The sequence below is a fragment of the Canis lupus genome, chromosome 10 (assembly GCF_048164855.1).
Source record: "Canis lupus baileyi chromosome 10, mCanLup2.hap1, whole genome shotgun sequence".
NCBI classification, from domain to species: domain Eukaryota; kingdom Metazoa; phylum Chordata; class Mammalia; order Carnivora; family Canidae; genus Canis; species Canis lupus.
The window spans coordinates 29,283,706-29,306,660 of NC_132847.1; the positions used below are offsets into that span (position 1 = coordinate 29,283,706).

Here is a 22,955-nt window from a genome sequence, read left to right on the forward strand (position 1 = left end):
CCCAGGGCAATTTACACATTCAGTGCAATCCCTATCAAAATACCATGGACTTTCTTCAGAGAGTTGGAATTATCTTAAGAATTGTGTGGAATCAGAAAAGACCCCAAATAGCCAGGGGAATATTGAAAAAAACCAGAGCCGGGGCATCACAATTCTGGATTTCAAGTTGTATTACAAAGCTGTGATCATCAAGACAGTCTGGAACTGGCACAAAAACAGACACCTAGATCAATGGAACAGAACAGAGAATCAAGAAAAGGGCTCTCAACTTTATGGTCAACTCATATTTGACAAAGCAGGAAAGAATACTGGAAAAAGGACAGTCTCTTCAATAAATGCTGCTGGGAAAATTGGACAGCCACGTGCAGAAGAATGAAACTAGACCATTCTCAAAATGGATGAAAGATCTAAATGTGAGACAAGAAACCATCGAAATCCTACAGGAGAACCAGGCAACACCCTTTCTGAACCTGGCCACAGTAACTTCTTGCAAGATACATCTATGAAGGCAAGGGAAACAAAATAAAAAATGAGCTATTTGTACTTAAGATATAAAACAAAAGAAACTGTCAACAAAACTAAAAGACAACCTATAGAATGGGAAAAGATATTTGCAAATGACATATCAGATAAAGGGCTAGTATCCAAGTTCTATAAAAAGAACTTACTAAACTCGACAGCAAAGAAACAAACAATCCAATCGTGAAATGGGCGAAAGACATGAACAGAAATTTCACCAAAGAAGACCTAGACATGGTCAACAAGCACATGAGAAAATGCTCCGCATCACTTGCCATCAGGGAAATACAAATCAAAACCGCAATGAGATACCACCTCACACCAGTCAGAATGGTGAAAATTAACAAGACAGGAAACAACAAATGTTGGAGAGGATGTGGAGAAAGGGGAACCCTCTTGAACTGTTGGTGGGAATGTGAACTGGTGCAGCCACTCTGGAAAACTGTGTGGAGGTTCCTCAAAGAGTTAAAAATAGATCTGCCCTATGACCCAGCAATTGCACTGCTGGGGATTTACCCCAAAGATACAGATGCAATGAAACGCCAGGACACCTGCACCCCAATGTTTATAGCAGCAATGTCTACAGTAGCCAATCCCTGGAAGGAGCCTCGGTGTCCATCGAAAGATGAATGGATAAAGAAATTTTGGTCTATGTATATACAATGAAATATTACTCAGCCATTAGAAATGACGCATACCCACCATTTGCTTCAATGTGGTTAGAACTGGAGGGTATTATACTGAGTGAAGTAAGTCATTCGTAGAAGGACAATCATCATATGGTCTCATTCATCTGGGGAAAATAAATAGTGAAAGGGATTAAAGCGGAAAGGAGAGAAAATGAGTGGGAAAAATCAGAGAGGGTGACAGAGCATGAGACTCCTAACTCTGGGAAACGAACAAGGGGTAGTGGAAGGGGTGGTGGGCGGGGCTATGGGGTGACTGGGTGACAGGCACTGAGGGGGGCACTTGGCGGGATGAGGACTGGGTGTTATGCTATATGTTGGCAAATCCAACTCCAATAAAAAAATATACCAAAAAAAAAAAAAAACAAAAACAAAAAACCTGACCTGAATTTAAATAAGTTTGGAGTTTTTTTGTTCTCATTCACACCTACATAACTTCCACTGCCAGTCCAGCTGATCCTCTACAAGATTAGGCCCAACCACAGATGTGGAGCAATAGCATGCAGGGGCATCTAGCGAAATATGCCTCTCTTGCACAGTGCTCCTCATGGTTCTGCTTCTCCCAGCGAACCCTAAGACACTTCCCAATTAATTCCTACTCCTCTTATGTGTCTTGAAGCAGGTGGGCAAAGGGCTAATGTTGGCAGGAATTGTATTTTGACACTCCTCTTTTATTTCAAATTTTATTTAATTTTAAATAAGCTAAATTTAAAAACTGAGACAGCATAAACAGACAAAACACAACTATAATCATGGTAGTTTCAAACATCCTTGAAAATTTAGTATCATAATTGAGATGTGTTGTAAGTGCAAATGCACAGGAGATTTTAAAGACAGTATGAAAAAAAGAATGTGAAATATCTCATTAATATCTGATTGGTTCCATGTCAAAATGATAATAATTGTGGATTTCTTGAGTTAAATACGATATTCTTAAAATTAATTTCACCTGATTGTTTATTATAAAATATATTTAGCATAAACTTTTCACTTTAATTATTTTTATATGTATATTTATATATGTATAGTTCTGTGGCATTAAGTGTATTTACATCTCATGCCCCCGTATCTTTAGAACGTTTTCATCTTTCAAAACTAGGCTTATTCATTGAAAAATAATTTCCCATTCTGCCCTTCCTCACCTCTTTTTTAATGTTGCTCCTAAAATATTAAAAATTGCATATGTGGCTCATACTGTATTTTTTGTGGACAGTACTATCCTGGAAGATTTTGCACTTTATTTTTAATACATTGGAGAGCCTTTAACGTGTGTTAAGACGTGGAATAGTATGATCATATTCATATTTCAGAAGGGTATTTTGCTTCTGGTGTGAATATATTCAAGAAAGCGGAACTAGAGTTTTAGTACTCATGTGAAAGATGATTTTAGCATGGACCTGGGAATGGAGAGAAGTAAACAGATCAGAGGCAGAGTAAGCTAGGTGTACAGGAAGCTGGGGTTCTGGCATAAGTAGCTTGGGGAGTGGTCATGCTATATACAGGGCTTATCACCGCTGAAAGAAGCATGGAGTTTAGGGGGAAACACATTTGCACATACTTAATCTGAGATCCTTGTAGTTTGTCTGAGGTGGCTCAGGAGAGAGGTGTGCCAGAATCCTGCTTCTTGTGGGTACGTAGCTATTTAACAGCTTGCTCCTAGACTGTTAGGGCTAGAGGCATGTGACAGTCAGTGACTATTACTGGTCACTAATTCATGGGTCGTGAACAAGTGTGCTTTGTCTGGATGTTCATTTGGTTCATGATAATATAGTATCTGCCACTCCAAACTCTCTCTCTCTCTCTTTTTTTATTCATCATGAGAGACACAGAGACGCAGAGACATAGAGGGCGAGGCAGGCTCCCCGCAGGAATCCCGATGCAGGACTTGATCCTGGGACCAGGATCATGCCTGGAGCTGAAGGCAGATGCTCAACTGCTGAGCCACCCAGGAGTCCCATGCCACTCGAGAGTCTTGTTTGAAGTGTAACAATCAAGTAAGACAGTGTCAGCCCTGGAAATTTCATTTATGTTCTCTCAGAGCAAAGAGAAGAAATACATGTTGAGAATGAAAACAAAACCTATAGAAATAAAATAGTCTGATTTGCAAAAAGATGAGCAAGAAAGAAAGTGTAGTGTTCTCAAGAAAGATAAATGTGTCCTGCAACTGACAGAAACATATTCTACTCTGGGATGTTAGTGCCACAGTATGAAAAAGGATGTGCTTTAAGAATCACATGGGATGGCACAAACCCATGAAAAGTTATTCATTTCAGGATTGCTTTTTGTTGTAATTTCAGTTTATTTTTTTATTTTTTTATTTTTTTGTAATTTCAGTTTAAAATAATCTTTTCACTAATAGTTTTTGAGAAAAACTGCCTTTGGGATAAAATTTTAAATTGTGGATTTTTTTCATTCAGAATATGAAATATAGCCCATCTTTGTTTAGAAACAAAATATTTTACTTTTTTTAAAGCTTTTATTTATTTCAGAGAGGGAGAGAATGCACTCGTAAGCATGAGCAGGGGGAGGAGGCATAGAGTGAAGGGAGCTCCCCACTGAGCAGGGAGCTGGATGTGCAGCTCCAGCGGGACTCATCCCAGGAGCCTGGGATCATGAGCTCAGCTAAAGGTAGACCCTTGACACACTGAGCCACTTAGGTGCCCCTAAAATATTTTACTTTAAATAAATGGAAAAAGTAGTCAAATAAGTTGACCACCTTTCATTACAGGAGTAGTGCTTAAGGTTAATTAAGGCTTAAACATTATTTCCCTAGAGCCATCTCTTGCTCCTATAATTGATTTAAAAATTCATCGATTTTAAAACATTTATTTCTATAGACAAAGCAAAAAAATATTGTGAAATCTTTTCACTAAATAGCAGGTATTATTCATTAATAAGAATCAGGACATTCTGGCAAAAGTATAATTTTAATAGACTAATGAGCTTTCTGACCAGAGCCAACTCAGCCTCATCTGATTTTTACAGTGATAAATTGACTGTGTCAAAATTTGCAATCTAGTCTGGTGAAATGTTTTACTATGAAAGTTTAACTCTCATTTTTTATTTATGAAAGCAAGAGTAGTGTCACACTGCTTATAATATGCTGACCATTTAGTATGATTTATTTCAATGAGTGTCATTTGTTGATGTGTTTAGTGATTGTTGACCTATATTTAATTCTGAAACTCTAAGTGGTATGAAATGTAGTAAGTCAGCTGTTGTAGTTAAAAAAAAAAAAAAAAAAAAACAAATCATGATGCACAGATCTATTCAGTTGTCTTTCTTGGTTTTAATGATGTCATAGCTTTATATTTGACAGCTCTTGATTTGGGGGCAATGGAGGAGTAACAGATTTCTTTATTTGTTGTGGGAATCTACTTAGAATAATTTCTATTACCAAACATCTCTTGAAATGTAATAAAATAATCTTTTATTTCATAATTTGGGTATTCCATCTTGTCATTTTCAAGGCTTTGAGGAAAATTATGGAATAAAGAGTATTTCTTTCATTTATTTATCAATCTTTTAGTCAGTACTTACGAAACTGATCATATATAACATTTGGTGCTCAATGACAGAGTGCACAAGATGGATAGAGTCATTCTTCTTTTGGTGTTTACATTCTGGAAGGATTTAGATGTAGAACTTCCTAGGATGTGGTTTGTTTTTTGGGTCATTTTAGAAGGCAGAAGGGAAAGGCTCGAGTAGAGCATTCACCTAAGACATTTCTTTACAGAGAGTGAAATAAGCATGTCTGTTTATTAATGTCAGGGTGTTTATCTTGTATAGATAATTTCTAACAAATAGACAAAAATATTAAAAATGTACATCTTTCAGATATGAGATTAGTTTGAAATCTTTTTAGAAATAAACATCTTTAAAAACATAATTTTAAAATGGTACATGTTAACATAAAATTTCAAATTAGTCATAGCTCACAACACAATGAAATAAGAATAAGAAAACATTCATAATAATGAAAAATTCTTTAAAATATTTACTGTTTCAAATACCACCATGTCTGGGAGTTGTAGTTTAAAGAATTGAAGGATTATGTTGCTACTACTTTTATACTGCACAGTAAAAGGCACGAATTCAGTGCTGTTATAGAAATTTGCTTTAATATTTCTCTAGGAAGAGGCCATTCAGAGAGAATTATGCTTTGGTATTACCACCCCTTTCTTAATGTTTCTCAAAGAAATTCATAAATATTTTTCAAATAATAATTTTAGTTGGCAGGTCAGCTTAGAGCTAAGAGAGAGATTAATGGTCCAAATGTTTTTAGACAACAACAACAAAAAATTTAAATACTTCTGACTCTTAGTTACTGTTTCTCTAAGAATGCTATTTTTATAATGGGAAAATGAAGAAGCCAACAACATGAAAATCACTCCTTTTCCTGGCAGGCCCAGCCGTTAATATATGTGCATTTTAAGGCTTCTCAATTTGACAGGGGCAATCACCATTTAATTTCAAAATTCCATTTATCTTTGTGATAGCCTTAGAACTACTGAGTCTTCTTTTCCTGTCTGTGACAGCATTACTGCGTCTCTCTGCTCTTTGCCACACACTGATTGGGGGATCCCTGCCCCATAGCTACAGCACATAATATCACTGCAATGTACATTCTGCATAGATAAGGCATGACAGCCTTTTAACCTTAGCTTGCTGTGCATGCAGAAGGTGACAGCCCACCTGCACTGGGGAAAGCAAACAAGCAAGCAGGATGTGTTCATCCTTAATCACATTCTGTTTCTCTCAGAGATGTCTCAGGGAAATGACAGGCCAAGCTCAGAGCTCAGGTTATCAGCCTGAGACACATAAGGTACAAAGCATCTCCATAGCCGATAAAGCTAAACTGTACTATTTCACTTTAATTTTTTAATTTAATGTTAGAATTTTAATATAGAGGTCATGTATGGCTTTTGGTTCTTACTTTAACGTTTAGTTTCAAAGACTTATTGTTTTAATTATAGAAGTAATGTGTGAAAGTTTCTTATCAAAAATTAAAAAAAAGAAACCTAAGTGTATAAAATACACAAATGAAGGTTATCTTCATCTCCATGGCACTCCACAGAAATAATCATGTTTCATATATTGAAGTAATTATTCTTGACTTTTTTCTATGGAGCCTGGATGGATACAGCATTTTACTATCTTGTGTTATCAAGGGTGTGTTTCAATAGCATACTATATATATGATAGTCATATATATAGAGAGTCCCAAGCAGACTCTGCACTGAGCACAGAGCCCAGCACGGGACTTGATTCCACGACCTGAGATTATGACCTGAACTGAAAGCTAGAGGTGGCCATCCAGCTGACTGCACCAAAGTTTCATTTCTTTTAGGTAAATTCCTAGGAGTAGGATTGCTGGGCGGGATGGTTAATTGCATGTTTAGCTTAATTTGCTAGACTATTTTACAGCATATGTATGATAGTCAAACACATGTATGTAAACTTGCTTTATAAAAATGTCAATCTTAAAGGTAGTTGTATTTTTCCTTTCGTTTGGTATATGAACCCAACAGTATTCCTTTTTTTTTTTTTTTTAAATTTTTTTTTATTTATTTATGATAGTCACAGAGAGAGAGAGAGAGAGAGAGAGAGAGAGGCAGAGACACAGGCAGAGGGAGAAGCAGGCTCCATGCACCAGGAGCCCGATGTGGGATTCGATCCCGGATCTCCAGGATCGCGCCCTGGGCCAAAGGCAGGCGCCAAACCGCTGCGCCACCCAGGGATCCCCCCAACAGTATTCCTAACATTTCACATGACTTTGCTTATCTCACCTATTTTGAAGTTTTTTAGTTTGCATTTTTGAAGGATTTAAAAAAAATAGAATAGTACTGACTGGTCCTCGTGAGATTTGGAACACATATTCTCATACATAAAACATTAAAAATGATTAAGTACCAGTAAAGTTCACGAATGTTTAACTTTTTAAAAGAAACTTTGGTTTTTAAATAATTATAGATTCACAGGAAGTTATGAAGATAGTATATTCTTCCATGCCCTTTCTTGCACTGTTGTTCTTTGGTTGCATTTTATGTAATTATAGAATAGTATCAAAACCAGGAAATTGATATGTGTGTATAGTTCTGTGCATTTTTATCATGTTTATAACAAGAAAATGTAGTTCTCTGGAAGTGGTTAAAAGGAAGATTAAACAAAAATATTAGCAGCGTAATGTAGCTTACAGCATATGTGAAAGTAAAAATAACTCTTGACACTTGACATAAAACTGTATAAAAATTGTGCAAAAATTTGATCTTACACTTCACCAGAGGGTGCATATGATTAGCACTTAAGTGCATGACAAGATGCTTAATGTCTTTATCCATGAGGTAAAGCAAGTAAAACCACAATGCGATGCCATTACCTATCTGTGAAATCATTAAAATCAATACAACTGACAACACTGAGTGGTGATGCCAGTGTGTAGCAACTGGAACTCTTTTATGTTGCTGGTGAGAATGCAAAATGGTACAACCGTGCTGGAAAATAGTTTGGCAAATTAAGTTAAACATGCAATTAACCATCCTGCCCAGCAATTCCACTCCTAGGAATTTACATAAAGAAATGAGATCTTGGAGGACTTGTGTGGCACAGTTAGTTGAGTGGCCAACCCTTGGTTTCAGCTCAGGTCATGATCTCACGGTTGTAGGATGAAGCCCTGCATTGGGCTCTTTGCTCAGCATGGAGTCTGCTTTGGGTTCCTTCCCATTTCCTCTGCTTCTCCACCCCCTCCATGCTCGCTCACTTGCTCACTCTCAAATAAATAAATCTTTAAAAAAATGAAATTTTATATCACACAAAAACCTGAAAGTGACATTTGTAGTGACTTTATTAATAGTCACCCAAATTTGGAAATAGCACAGTGGTTTTCCATTACTGATACTGTCAACGTGGATGACTCTTAAATGCAGCATGCTAGGTGAAAGAAACCTGACTCAAAGGTTCCATACTGTGTAGTTCCATTTATATTACATTCTGGCCAAAAAAAAATCCAAAGCAAAACACCGCCCCCCACCCCCATCCCCCACCACACACACACACATCTGTAAGGACAAAAAACAGATTAGTGCAAAGACTGTACAGGTGTGGAGTGGTTGGCTACAGAAGGACCCAATGGAGTCTTTTGCGCTGGTAAACTGTCGTATACCTTAATCGTGGTGGGTGTTGCATGGTTGAGTTATTTTGTGGAAATTTATAGAAGTGTACACATGTAGGGGAAATTTTACTGTAGTTAATTACATAGTAATTGAAAAAATATGTGTAAAACCTTGCAGGGCTCCTGTTAGGTGTTGCCATGTGATTTCAGCCCAGTGTTCTGAATGTCAAAATGAAGAAATTCAATGAAGCATGGGTAACTATGAGTTTTTTAAGGTAGCCAAATGCCTTGTCATCTAGTGATGAGCATGAATGGATGAATGAGATTCCCACTGTCCTTACCTACTATCCAAAGAAACCATAGCCAAGAATAAAAATTATGTGTAAAATTTTATTTTTAATATTACTAGATTGAAAGGGTGCCTGGCTGACTCAGTTGGAAGAGCTTACAACTCTTGGTCTTGGGTTGTAAGTTCAAGCCCCATGTAGAGTGTAGAAATTACTTAAATAAATAAAATCTTAAAAAAATATTACTAGATTGACTACAGAAATGACTAATGAAACTTATGATAATTCAATGGCATAAGGAGAAGGAAAGTGTGGCAAAGAAAAACAGGAGAGAAAATGAAAGAATGGAGATGACAGTAGAAAAAGAAAGATTTGGGGAAGTAAGAGGTAAAGTCAATGACTGCTCACATCCCTTCCCAAACTCAGTGTTTACTCTCACCTTCTTGACAATATTGGATTTTGTGGCTGGAACCTTCTGCTCAGAAGGCTTTTCACATAGATCTCCCTCCATTAGGAAGTTTTCATGTGAGGTAATTATTTCCATAGCTAAAATTCTGCTGGCAAAATCATTCCTAAGAAAGGTATTAATCTTAGTTTCCACTGCTTCATCAACATAATCCTTATCTCATTGAGGAGTAAATGAAATATTTGCTATGTTGGCACACTGGCTGGCACTGAATTTCAATAATTAACTATCATGAAATGGTGGTGTCAACTTTTATTTAATAGATGAGAAATCAGAGGTTTAAAGTGGTTATGTTATATAGGTAGTAGTTGAAGAGCTGTGCTAAACCTGACCTCCTGACCCAAATCCCACTAGGCTATATTCACCACTGAGTTAGGTAGCTCCTTGATCTTTTCAAAGGCTGAAAACAAGGACAGATGTGCTGAAATTAGTTGTTTCCAGTATTTTCCTTGAAAATGGTCATCTCAGTTTAGGTATACAACCTGGTTTTTGTTTTATTTTTTTTTTCCATTTTAGAGGACATTAATTGTGTACAGTACTATAAAATTATGTCTATATTATTTAAGTCCTTGGGAGAAATAGGTTGCAAGAGAATCAAGAAAGTATTCTTAAGTTTAAAAATGTTCTTACATAGTGCCATTAGCCTTGCAGGGCCCATCAAACTCCAGTTCACTCTTGCTTAGTGTCAGATTTGTTGGAAAGCTTTGACAAACAGTTGGTACATCAGAGACAGCTAAAAGCCTCAGAGAGGTGCGTAGACACACGTAAATCTATCATCTAAATAAACTTCACTAGTGGCAGGTGTCTCAGAACTCTAACTCACAGTGATGTGGGCACTTGGGTTTTGTTAACCAGAAACCGCATTTTAACGTTGACAGCTTTTAAAAAGAGAGTTCTGGAAAGGGATTTGCTATCTGAAAAACTGCAAACTAATCTTGCCCTCAAATGAAAAAGATTGTACTGGAGCTCACTTTATAGAGAGGAGAGGAATGTCATTATTGGGTTTATTTCCTAACATCTGAATCTTTTACGTGTACAAGCAATTTTTATGTAAGCTGTTCTTGGAGCTTAACCAGAATGAAAACTTTAGTTATATGTATACATATATGTGTGTATGTATGTATTATGTATATAAATTAAGATTTGACCACTTTGTTTTTATGTTTCCAAAGCCCACTTTATGTCCTTTATGTTGAAAAAAATGCAGATACTTTTGAAGCATTCCAGGTACTGTGTTAAATTGAACACGAACATTTCATCTATCCATTCTTTGTGATTTTTATTATTTGTGAGTAATCCTAAAAGGTCAGATCCTTGTAGTTAGTAGTTTTGCTAACTGTTTTGTAGCTGCCATATAAGGCATCAGCCAGTGACCCTAGCTTTGACATGTGGACATAACCAGCACTGACATTTGAACATAACCTTGTTGCTTCTATACATTAGAATGCATATTTTACATGGCAAGGTATGTGTTCTATGGGTTTTCATGAATTTGAGGATTTGCAGAAGTCTTGGGACATCTGACAGTATCTTCTGTACATACTAAATAGATGATTTCCATCCTTGAGAATGAATCTCTTTACTTTGTATTTGTGAGGCAATGAACAGAGTACCCTCTTTTCAAGCAAAAGAAGGAATGTGAAACAATTTTCTCCCCAAGTAGACCTCAGAAGAATGCACCCCAGTTGTGATGGTGACATGATACAGAGTGAGGAGACTGTCAGTGAAATAATTCTGCATTTGGGTATTTTGCCAGTGCCCCCAAAAACAGATCCCAGAGCTTAATACCTCTTTGTATGTAATAAATTATTCTAATTCTTGTTTATGCTGAGTTTTTAAATGTCTTTTTTTTTTTAATTAACAAACCTGTATTGTCAGTTTGATCTTATTATCAGGAAGGACAAGCTAGCTGGTAGAGAAAAGAGAGACCCCTTCTCATGGACACTTTAGTTATTTTTAAAGATTTTTATTTGAGGGATAAATTATATCTGGGTGCTATGATTTGTCTGGTTACTATTCTTAAAACAAGTCAGTCCTCACTTGTCCTTCCTCATGGAAAGGAACAGTAGCAGAATAGCTTGTGGTAAAAAAACTGATAGGGCATGTGTACCCTGTACTTTGCCCAGTGTCATCACACATGTCACCCTTGTGGTCTGGCATTTCTATATCCATTTGTTATTTGTTTCCCCTTTACCAGGCCCTATCATAGGCATCCTACTGTAATGAAATAATAGTAAAAACAAGCCCACACCCCCCCCCCCCGAATTCTTGCTTTCAGAATTTATGCTAGGCTTTATTCCAACTAGAAACAGATGATTTTAAGGAAATTGAGATCTATGATAATTCTTTTATGATATTCATGTAGGAAGTAGTTGAACTGGGATTAAATTCATCTGTATTATGCTAACACTCTTGCTATGTGCACTAATATTAATGTGTAGCATATTGGGCTTTTAAAACTTGTGATACATTGAATTTTTTAGGGTAGATTAGGAGTCAAGACACTGAACAACAACAAAAATGAAGGCTCACTGTGAAAATGGCAGTTCAATAGGAAGTAGAAAGTTTAAGATGCTGTTTCTCGTCCTAGATGGGAATAGCCAGCATAATTTCTAGGATGGGGATACAATAGTCTGTGTTCCTGCTTGAGACAATCCATGAATTTTTTTTCTAAGATAATATGTCACATGTCATTTCCTCCTGGAATCTTAGGACTTTGTGCTCAGTTATTTTAAGTTGTGTTTTTCACCTACAGTGTGGCTAAAGCTACTTCTTTTGACTAATATACTTTTCCTATCCCGGAATATCTCTTTTCTTTTATAATTCAGTCCAACAAAAATCCTATTACAGCTTCAAAAATAATAATTAGAATCAAAATCTTTCTAAGGTACATGGAGTTAATGATTTTGGAACATCCTGGGGTCACCTCCCATAGCATGGAGGCATTTTCATAGGGACCTCAGAAGTAGAGCTGTTAATCCTATACATATCATATGCCAAGAGGCTTCTTTCCTGGGGAATGCACTTTGTATCTCAGCCTGAATCCTGCTTTCCTGTAGCACGTTAAAGCAACTGAACATATTTTGAGTTTTGGTGAAACTGTCACCATTCATCAGAGTTCTGTTTGGGAGGATATATGTTTTTTTTGTTTGTTTGTTTGTTTGTTTATTGGAGTATAGTTGACACACAATGTTATATTAGTTGTATAATATAGATGTATAACATATCTATTCATTATACTATGCTCACTACAAGTGTAGCTACCATGTAATACTGTTAAAATATCATCAACTATATTCCCTATGTTGTGCCTTTTATTCCTATCACTTATTCATTCCATCGCTGGAAGACTGTATCTCCTACTTTTATGTTCACCCATTTTGCACACTCTCCCACTAAAACATCAGTTTGTTCTCCGTATGTATAGGTCTAATTCTGCTTGTTTGTTTATTCTTCTTGTTTTTTAGATTCCACATGTAATTGAAATCATATGATGTTTGTCTTTCTCTGATTTATTTAACTTAGCACAATACTTTCTAGGTCTATCCATGTTATTGCAAATGGCAAACCTCATTCTTTTTTATGGCTGAATAATATTCCATGGCATGTATGTACCACATCTTCTTTATTTATTCATCTATTGATGGACGCTGAGGTTGGCTATTATAAATCATGCTGCAATAAATAGATGGTGCATATATCTTTTCAAAATGGTGTTTTCATTTTCTTTGAATAAATATCTTATAGTGGAATTTTGGATTATATGGTATTTCTATGTTTAGTTTTTTGAGGAAATTCCATATTGTTTTCCACAGTGGCTGCACCAATTTACATTTCCACCAACAGTGCATGAGACTTCCTTTTTCTCCACATCCTTGTCAACACTTCTTATTTCTTGTCTTGTCTATTTTAGCCTTTCTAACAGGAGTGAAGTGTCTCATTGTGGGTTTTTTTTTATTATGGTTTTAATTTGCATTTTCTTGATAACAAGTGATGTGGAGCATCTTTTCATGTGTTTGTTGGGCATCTGTATGTCTTTTTTTGAAAAATGTCTATTTAGGTCCTCTGGTCATTTTTTAAATTGATTTTTTTTTTTTTTTTTTTTTTTAGTGTTGAGTTATATACGTTCTTTACATATTTTGGATGTTAACCCCTTAGCATATACCCTTTAGCATTTGCAAAAATCTTCTCACATTCTGTAGGTTGCCTTTTAGTTTTGTTGATGGTTTTATTCACTGTGCAAAATGTTTTTATTTTAATGTAGTCCCAATAGTTTAGTTTTGCTTTTGTTTCCCTTGCCTAAGCAGACATATCTAGAAAAAAAGTTGCTATGGCTGATGTCAAAGAGGTTACTGCCTGTGTTCTCTTCTGGGATTTTTATGGTTTCAGGTCTTACATTTAGGTCTTTCATCCATTTTGAGTTTGTGTTTGTGTATAAATTGCATTTTGATGAGAAAAAAAGTTTAAGAAAAATTAGATGTGCAGAATGTTCCTCGTTTTTGTTGTTGTGTGTGTGTGTGTGCTTAATGAACAATAGAAAGACTCTAAATGCCATATTGTTAAAAAAAAATAAATGCCATAGTGTTGCCTTCAAATGGCAGGATATATTAGGTGATTTAAAAAAAATTTACATACACTTTTGTGTAATTTACTATTTTTTTCTAAGAACCTTTGTATTGCTTATAAAATCAGAGGGGGAAAAATAAAGTATAAAATTGGAGAACATGTTATTTAAACACCTTGGTCTTTTATATGATTTTTTTGTCTAGTGACCTCAATAGGAGAGATACAGGACAAACTAGCTGAGAGAGTGTCTACTGGTGTCTTCCCTTAGTTTTTAAAACACTCTGATCTTTTTTCTTTCCATTCTGGACACATCTTTTTCTTAGTAATGTTGACAGCTCCATATTCATCATCTTTTTTTTAAAAGATTTTTATTTATTTATGAGAGAGAGAGAGAGAGAGAGAGAGATTGGCAGAGACACAGGTAGAGGGAGAAGCAGGCTCCATGCGGGGAGCCCGATGTGGGACTCAATCCCAGAATGCCAGGATCACGCCCTCAACTAAAGGCAGGCGCTAAACCCCTGAGTCACCCAGGCATCCCCATATTCATCTTCTTATTAATGGTTACTTTCAACATGGAAGGTTCCCTTTTAATATTTTTGGTAGTAATTTTCAGGGAATCCTTGTTTTTATTTGCTAGCTAAGACCAAGATCAGTATTTTTTATGATTTTCATTATTATCTGTCATTTGAAAAGTATGTAGCATAATTAAATTGAGTATAAATTGCTGTCAGCCTTTTCTAGAGGTTCCATATCCCCAAAAATAACTTGAATTCAAAATGTACTGAAATTTCTATCTGTACTTACTGTGTTCTAAATATCCTGAGACTAGGCTGTTCTTGTGTGTCAAACATAATTTACATGTGTGTTTGGAGTCCCCAAACCACCCCCAAATTCAGTGAATCACTGGAAGGACATAGTTGTGCTCAGAACGGTGATTACAGTGAAATGATACAAAGCAAACTCAGCCAAGCTAAAAGGTATTGGAGATAAGGTCTAGAGGAGGCAAGCTTCTAGAGTCCTCTCCCAGTGGAGTCACATAGCACTCCTTAAGCCTCCCAGAACAAGTAGTGACAACACATGCAAAATGTTCCCAATCATTTAGAGAATCAGTGCCCACAGTTTTTACTGGAGACTGATCACATACATAGGCATCCTCTCCCTAGCATGTACCAAAATTTCAGACTCCTGGAAGGGAAGCAGCATTAACCATACTGTTTGTACTGTACAAACAGTATGGGCACAGTGAGTCATTCTTATTAGGGAATGGGTGGAACTCTCCTGAAATTCAGATTGTCACAACTGCCAGGGCCCAATCTTCTAAGCAGGATTTTCAATGAATAGCAGTCCCAGGCCGGCTATGTTAGCTTCTTTCTACACAACATGCAATAAAAAGCTAGAAATGCCCATTTATATACTAAAGGCAAGAATGAGTTTGCTAGAGTAAGGAATGGCCCACTATGTCCATTAACCTGTAAGAGTGATTTTGGACATCTTCCCTTTAGCTCATTTTTCACCTCTGTAAAATACACTAGAACTTTGCACTTTAGAATTCTGTGATCCTGGAGGTGCCTCAGTGGCTCAGTTACTTAAGCATCTGCCTTCAACTCAGGTCATGATCCCAAGCTGTCTTTGTATTCTCTCTCTCTCTCTCTTAAATAAATAAATAAATAAATAAATATCTTAAAAAAGAAAAAATTCTGTGATCTTCTATGTTTTCTAATACTTTATATGTCAGGGACCCAAATTGGAGTCCATGTGCTATAGGGTTATATGAAGACTCTCCTAGAGGTCTAATGCAGTGATAGTTCTGAAAGAATTAATTACCAGATACCCAACTTTTGTATGTACTCTCTCCTTATATTGATCTGTATGAGAACAGAGGTTGGAAAGGGCTGCTCGTTCTCTTTTCCCCCTGTTCTTTTTGCTTTATAGAAAATTGCATTACTCCCAAGTAGATAAAGGGACAGATCCTGAGTATAAGTCTTAAGAGAGAAAAACAAAGATAGATTAGGTAGTAAGTGCTGAAGAGAACAGCATATTATTTCACCTAGGCCATAAATTTATTGAGAAAGTTGTGACCTTATCTACTAGCTGCCTGTTAAAACCCACAATCTTCTCTTCCTTGGTCCACACTACCCAGCCTCCCTTGCAGGAGGCTCAGCCAAAGATATGGGAGCAAAAATGATAGATATCACTTCCAGGTTTGGCTTCTAAGCACTCCCACATGTTCTCCTCTGTACTGTTTTCTGGAAGGGAATTAATGCAAATTGAGACCCCAGGACTCAAATGTTGAGATGGCAACACTTTTGTCTCTGAAGGACTGTGGAGAAATGCTGCCCCACTAAACTATTTGCCAGCCCAATAGTGTTATGTGAGCCAAAAATGAATGTCTATTAGGTTTAAGGCATTATATAGTTGAGGCCTATATTTTACCCTATATATTTTTGACTACCTCTTAGAATTAGAATTCAGAAATGAGATGCTTGATAAGGGAATATGTATTAGTATATTTATTTTATTTTACAATTCAGACTTCTGAGAAAATAAATCCATTTTGTTAGATTGGTTTGGTAATGAGGATTGCCTTTGTGTATTGGATTTTATATGTATATACATGTATATCAGATACTTAACATAAATTGAGCTTAATCTACAGTCTCAGAAGTTTGAAAAAATATATTTAAAGCACATGTATAATTATAACTTAAAATTCTATGCTGGGAAATAATATCTTTTAATTTTTTTTAATCCTAAAATAGAAAAAAAAATAAAATTTATGAGTTAACTTTAACATATTCAAGGAAAGATGTAGTTTTCCAAAAGTCTTTTGGGGAATTATAAGCAAAAACATTTGAAGACCACGATTAACAAGTAGTTTAAATGAGTCTTTGTTCACCTGATTAATAAATAGGTAGTTATTCACTTGTGTAAATGAGCTAAATGTTCAGGGCAAGCCTAAAGCAAACAACAGAGACTGATGCTACAGCTTGAACAACTTCTGCTGTTTTAAGTCTTCCAAATTACCCTCTTAAAATATTTGTAGATCTCATCAGGCAGGTGAACGGAAGGATTGAGTAAGTGATCTTCCTGTAAGAAAAGTGTATGCGTAGTGGGATTACTTCACTTAGTGCTGCCAGTAAACCTGAAATTTTATTGTTCCTTCTCTTTTCCTGAATCTCTTTTATTGCCAAAGAGACACATAGATATGGGTTGGACCTCGGGACTTGGGCCAAATGTTTGTAGGGAAGAAATTGAAGAATAACTCGGTGACTAAAGTGCTAAAGGAAGGACTTACTCTAACAGAATGCAATTTCCTAAATTTATGATTTGGCAAGCCTGATGCTTATACAGTTTTAAATAACTTGGGGGAAACATTCCTACCTGTGCCCCATACAACAACCAAACTCACTGCAAGCAAGGAACAACAGAGGGAAACCTGAACATGTGTCCTTGGTGCAAGATGTGTAAAAGATCAGAGGAAATCATCAGCTCTCACAAGGTGATATAAAACCAGTCACTGAAAGTGTCTCCAGGAGTATGTTACTGGCATTCATCCACTTGGAAGATGTTGGCAGCCATAAATGCCAGAATCACACCTGACATTTCTGTTGAAAAACATTGAACACACCCCATGGGCCCAGAGCCTGCAGGGGTAATGGGGGAAATCTGAGAAGTAGAGTAACTTCTTTGCATGAGGAAATATGAAGATAGACCTCTTCATTATTGATGGAAGAAATGCTTTGGGTCTCTGGTCTCTGCAAAACAAGTGTCTGTAGCTCTGGAGATGAGTGCAGAAGGGCAATCATTTGAAGTTAGACCAGATGCTAATAAGGAATGTTACTTCGGAAACTCAAGGGACAAGATGAATATTCCAAATTTCTTGCATTCCTTTAGAGATTGGACAAGAGCAGGAACTAAAGATCTAATTACTGGCTAAAGGGACTTTTTAGGAAGGTATTTGGGTAGATGATGTTTAGATATCAGGCACCTTTCACTTGGCTTGGTCCTTCTCCCTGTGAATGACATCATAGTGGTTCGAGAATGGAGTCATCAAAGAAATAACTTCAGAGATTTCCTTCTCTGGAGATTCTGTCCTTCCTCCAGGGAAGAGACTGTAACCTGTTTGTCTTTTCATCACTAGAGCCTCAAGTGGGGCCTGAGTCCATACCCAGGAAAGGTTTAAATGATGAATGAAGGGACCAGTTAGAAGATTTTCCTCCAACCTCACCCACTAGAATGGCACAGAGGGACTCAGACCAACGCTCCATTAGGAGTAGTGTGTGCTCACCTGGGTTTCATTTCAGAATTCGTAGCAAGTAAGATTCAGGAAGAATTAGGAGGAGACCCAGTCAGGCATTGTCACTGATATTATGATCAAGGTAAGACACCAGGGGCATTTAGAGTGATTTCACAAGTGCTCACTGGATCTTCCAGAGCCTTGTAGTTTGAGTCCTTTCTGAGGTTGATGATGGAAGGAATAGTGCTTCTCTTGTTCCATTTGCAGAGGCAGAGCTTTGACTGCTTCTTGCATGTGAGTCCCAGCATGCCTCCAGAGGACTGCAGATAGTCCTTTTCCTGTGAGAGTCTGCTTTGCCTCTGTAACCAGCATTGTCTGCTGACTTGACACTTCATCTGGAGATTCCTGGGTTGTCACACTCCGCTCTGGATCTCTCACTGCTTCAGACCCCCTTCCTTGAGGGCAGGATGATCTCTAGGGAATAAAAAGCGAAACAAGCAATTTTGTCAAGCATTTTGCAGTAGCAAAACAGAGCTGACAATAGGGGCTTATGTCTGTTGTTCAACAGAATGAATGATCAAGTTGTATGCAATAAAAGGAAATTGTCAAATTTAGGAGAAGTGATAAAATATAGCATCAAACATTACAGGCATTTTCCTTATTTAATATTTATATTCCTTGCCATTGTTAGGGTTCAGTCTCAAGCAGGGATGAGACCTGCAGTTCCCACCTGTGTGTTTTTCTGAAAAAGCACAGTATTAATTATTTATCAAATAAGTGGAGTTCTTTCAGTTCACCTGCCTGCAAGTGCTCACAGTTCACGAACATTTTCCCCCCATTCTGAGTCAGTGTTTTGTGTATAGGTTTGTGTGTGTATTTATATAAAACACACAAATAAAAAATATATATTTGGTATGTGTAGATATATGCCTTTGTGTATGTCAGGGGAAGGGGATTGGTGATATTTATTCTATGTCTTAACTAGCTCAAGATCATTAGAAGTCTAGATTAGCATTTCTGTGCAAAGGGTAGAATACCAGGAGGGATCTTTTTGTCCTGGTTCTGCTGGCTATGAAACTTAAGGCAATGTACTTAAATCTCTTGGTGTCTACTGTTTGCTACCTGTAAAATGAGATAATCATATCTAACATCTGAAGACAATAATGAATCATGAATTATCACGTGGTAAGTGCCCAAGGCAAATGGAGGTTAAGTACCTTATGAGACAAGGTGATATTGTTTAAGTAGTAAAGGTATTAGATTATATTCCTTCCTTATCATTCCTTCTCTCAAAGGAAAGGTGAGAGAGGTCTTTCTACTGTACCTCTATGAGAATTTGAGTCCAGGTCATTAAGGGATTTTTCGATTGCGAGAGGGTTGAATGAGTAAAAGCATTATGTTGAGACAGGACTAAAAAGCCTTAGAGAATATAGGAAGAATTCATCTGGCAGCCCATGGTATAGCCACAGCAAAGAGTTACTCAGATAATCACCTTTAGGTCCCTGTAATCAAGTGCCTAGAGAAGACAAGGCTCTAAGTGACCCAAGTATTTAGTGCCATGAGCATTTTAGTGAAAATAAGCTTAATGGAGTTAGTTGGTGGCTTCTAATGTACTGGGGAACATAGGGAAAGAAAATAATGAGCATGGGGCTTTTAATTTAATGTCAGTGGTAATGACCTGTGTACTACTAAACTGAAGCTTTAGGAGCCCCTGTGTAGTGCCACCATCTGTGAGAATGGCATGGTTCTGTTAGGGGTTGTTCCCTCAGCCTTGGTGCCAGATTAAAGAAGGCCCAGAGCAGAGTTACAACCAACATTCAACATGAGCAAGAAACAAACATTTTGTGTTGTTAGCCACTGAGGTTTTAGAGATTGTTGCTCCTGGAGCATGAAAGATGATAATATAAAATCTGTTATCATATGCTTTTGGAAAATGCTCCCATAGAGTCCTATAGTAGGGCTCATTCTTTAATGATTGTGGACTTGTTCTTTAATAATTGTTCCAAGCATTGATTATGTCCCAATGCAGGTCTGCTTGACCATTCAGGAAGCTGCTACCGTAATTGTTACCCAGTACACATTGTATGTACTTTAAATAGCCATTCTACTTACGAGCTGTGTGATCTTGGTTAAGTTTCTGAACTGCTCTGTGCCTCAGTTTCTACATCTGTAAAATGGAAATATTTTTGTTGCTTATCTCATGGAGTTTAGAGGATTAAGTTTATATAACATCTTCAAAGCAGTATCTGACATGCAGTAAATATTTATTAAATGTATCTGTAAATATTTAATGAGTGTTTACCATGTTCCAGATCCCAAGCATAAGCAGTTACTTATAAGCCCTTATACTTAAGGGTTTATAAACATGAATGAAGATATATTGGTTCCAATGTTTTTGGAGCTCATAGATCTAGGTAGAGAGATCTGTTAAAAAATGATAAATCATGAAGAGGTGTGGTACTGCAAGAATATTTATGAGGGAGACTGAGCTAATTTGGAGAGTCAAGAATGGATGGCCCTGAAGGAATGACATTTAAGAGATAGAAGATGAGCAGGTGTAGCCACGATGGAGGTAGAGATGGGGGTAGTGATAGATTCAAGGACCCTAGAGGGGGAAGCAACTAGGCACATCAGGGACCCGAAAGAAGCAGTGAGGCAGGAGTGGTGGAGGGGACAGGGCCAAATAGAGTGAGGCCAGAGCCCTGGAGCTGTGTGGCAGAGGAGAGCATCGCAGTCTTTGCCGGCATCCTGGCCGTGGTTGTGTGGCCCTGGGCAAACACCTTCTCCAGGCCTGTTTCCTCATTTCTAAGGTAAAGAGTCCTTTTAGTTCCAAAATTAATATTCAAGGATTTTACTTGCCTTTTCCTTTCCTTGTTTCAAAGAGCCAGTGAGGCTGTCCCAAAAGTTGTTTCTAACAAACTCATTGTTTAGAGAGAGCTAAGAAGAACAATCAAAAGGAAAGGAAGAATAGATTCTTTCTGGTCTGATGCTTAACCTGACTTTTATGTGGTAAAATCCAGAGTCATGATGGCTGACCCTTGAGCAGCTCTGGGTCCCCGGATGACATTTAATCTTGCTTGAGGATGGCATCATAAGGAAATCTCCTACTAGACGTCAAAGGCAGGAGTTAGGTTCATGGTCCCCTGTCCCTCCTCTGCTCATAGGATTGTGGGCTTTTAAGAACTTTTTTCTCTTGTTGTTTTTTTCTTCTCCGACTGCATGGTGAGATAATTTTAGCATTTATAGAAAACGGTGCTCCCCATTGAGTTTATATGTTAACCCCTCCTGAAGTGAATGGTGCATGCAGTGGAAGAAATTCATTTTTTCTTTTATTATTTTTCATTAAAAAATTATTAGTCTCTAGTACATTTGAATCCCAGAGCAAGCAGGAAAGTTTTAAAAATGGATAGATACTTCTGTATTTTGAAACTTCTCTAGCCCTAATTGTGAATTTTTTAGGCCACATAGGATTTTGGTTGTGTGTCCTCTTGTGTACCTTGATTGCTGCAACAGTAGCACCAGGATAGTATTACTTTGTTGAGTAACTATGCTTTCTGTCCCAGAGGGGAATAATTATCCACATTTTGTGCTGTTTCTCAATGGAATCTTTGTGGAAATGTGAGGTTCAGCAGGGGTGTGTGGGGAGACCGTGGAGTTGGGAGGGTCCACTTTGGAATAGGCTGCTCTGAGACGCCCACCCTCTTCTCAGTTCTCCCCGCCCCACCTGCCACACTGTCCTTGAGAAGTGAGCACTATGCTGGGCACCCCCTGTTGAGCTCTTTCTCCTGTCTGAGCTTCTGTCAGAGTGCTCTTCATGTTGGGTAATTGTAGGTGCCCCTAGAAGGCCCCTGGGATCATGGACTGCAGGATCACCTGGCAGGTACCTTCAAAGTAGTGCACATGTCCTAAGTATCTTCATAAGGACAGATACAAGGAGAATTCATACTTTCCCCTAAAGTTCATCTGCCTGAGAGCAGGCCTGCAGTCTACAGGGTCTCCTGGCTTCCTGTCCCTCTGTCACTTGACTCACCCCCATCTCTAATCTCATGGTGGGACCCTGCTCCTGCTCCAAGTTGGAAGACCTCTGGCATGCTAAGCAGAGGAAGGGTGCAAAATATTGGTCTTAGTAAGTAAAATTGCAAAAATGATGAATGTAATGACAGGTTAACACCTGTTTTCTTGCCACTTATACAGCTCCTTTACTTTGGGCAGAATTGAAGTAGTACCCAAAGGATGTCAGCTACTAGATATTGCTGGATGGTGGCTGGCACACATTTGGGCATCTGACTTGGAAGGAGTTCAAGAGAATTGAGGCATATTGCTGCAACAAAACTCCTGCAGTGCTACTTGTTGATGTGAATGCTTTTGCTAAAAAAAGAAAAATGCAATTAAAATGACACTTGAAATTTGGCTCACTCTAGGAGTGTGTGAAATATACCTGATTTACATATGTTAGTTTAAAAAATCTTCATTTGCTTATCTGGTTAAGAGATACATTTTCAAAAATTTTTACTTTTTAAATAATTGCCAATATTATAATACATATGTAGCTTTTAGTTATAGTTTTTTTTTAAGTGCAATTATTATTCAGGTCAGAAAGTTTATTTTAAACTTAGAGCCTTGGCAAAGGAAAATTAAAAACTCAAACCAGTGAATATGCATATTTTTGTCATACAGAGGATTATGATAGAGTGATCAATAAAAGCTTTGAGCATAAAAGTATCATCAGATAAAATTCTGTGGAGAAAGAATATAGGTAATGTAAGTTACAAGAAAGAAGGAATGCTATAAAATTTGTTAAAGAAGCACCTATTCTTTTATGTTTTTTAAATGGATGATGGAGTTATCAAATCACCATGGTTTTTAGAGACGTGGGTTTTTTTTAATTTAAAAATTTTATTTATTTGAGAGAGAGAGCGAACACGTGCACACTCAAGCGGGCAGAAGGGCAGAGAGAGGGAGGCAAGCAGACTCTCTGCTGAGCAGGGATCCCAAGACTCATGGGGCTCCAACCCAGGACTCAGATCATGACCTGAGCCACACCAAGAGTCAGATGCTTAACCAACTTTGCCACCCGGGCTCC

At 37.4% G+C, this 22,955-nt stretch overlaps 1 protein-coding gene and 1 long non-coding RNA gene across 14 annotated transcripts in view; one reads left to right on the top strand and one right to left on the bottom strand.

Moving 5' to 3' along the window:
* The window catches only part of KDM4C (lysine demethylase 4C), a 411,111-nt gene that overhangs the window by 303,570 nt on the left and 84,586 nt on the right, over positions 1-22,955 (top strand). The window lies entirely within an intron of this gene.
* The window catches only part of LOC140641438 (uncharacterized), a 51,105-nt gene continuing 44,365 nt past the window's right edge, over positions 16,216-22,955 (bottom strand). Inside the window, exons 4-5 of one of the 5 annotated variants that reach the window (XR_012037945.1) lie at positions 19,985-20,039; positions 16,216-18,346 (exon numbers count right to left, since the gene is read on the bottom strand). This is a non-coding gene — a long non-coding RNA (uncharacterized lncRNA). The remainder of the gene's footprint in view (positions 18,347-19,984; positions 20,040-22,955) is intronic. The other 4 variants (XR_012037944.1, XR_012037938.1, XR_012037936.1 and 1 more) reach the window with 4 other exon arrangements.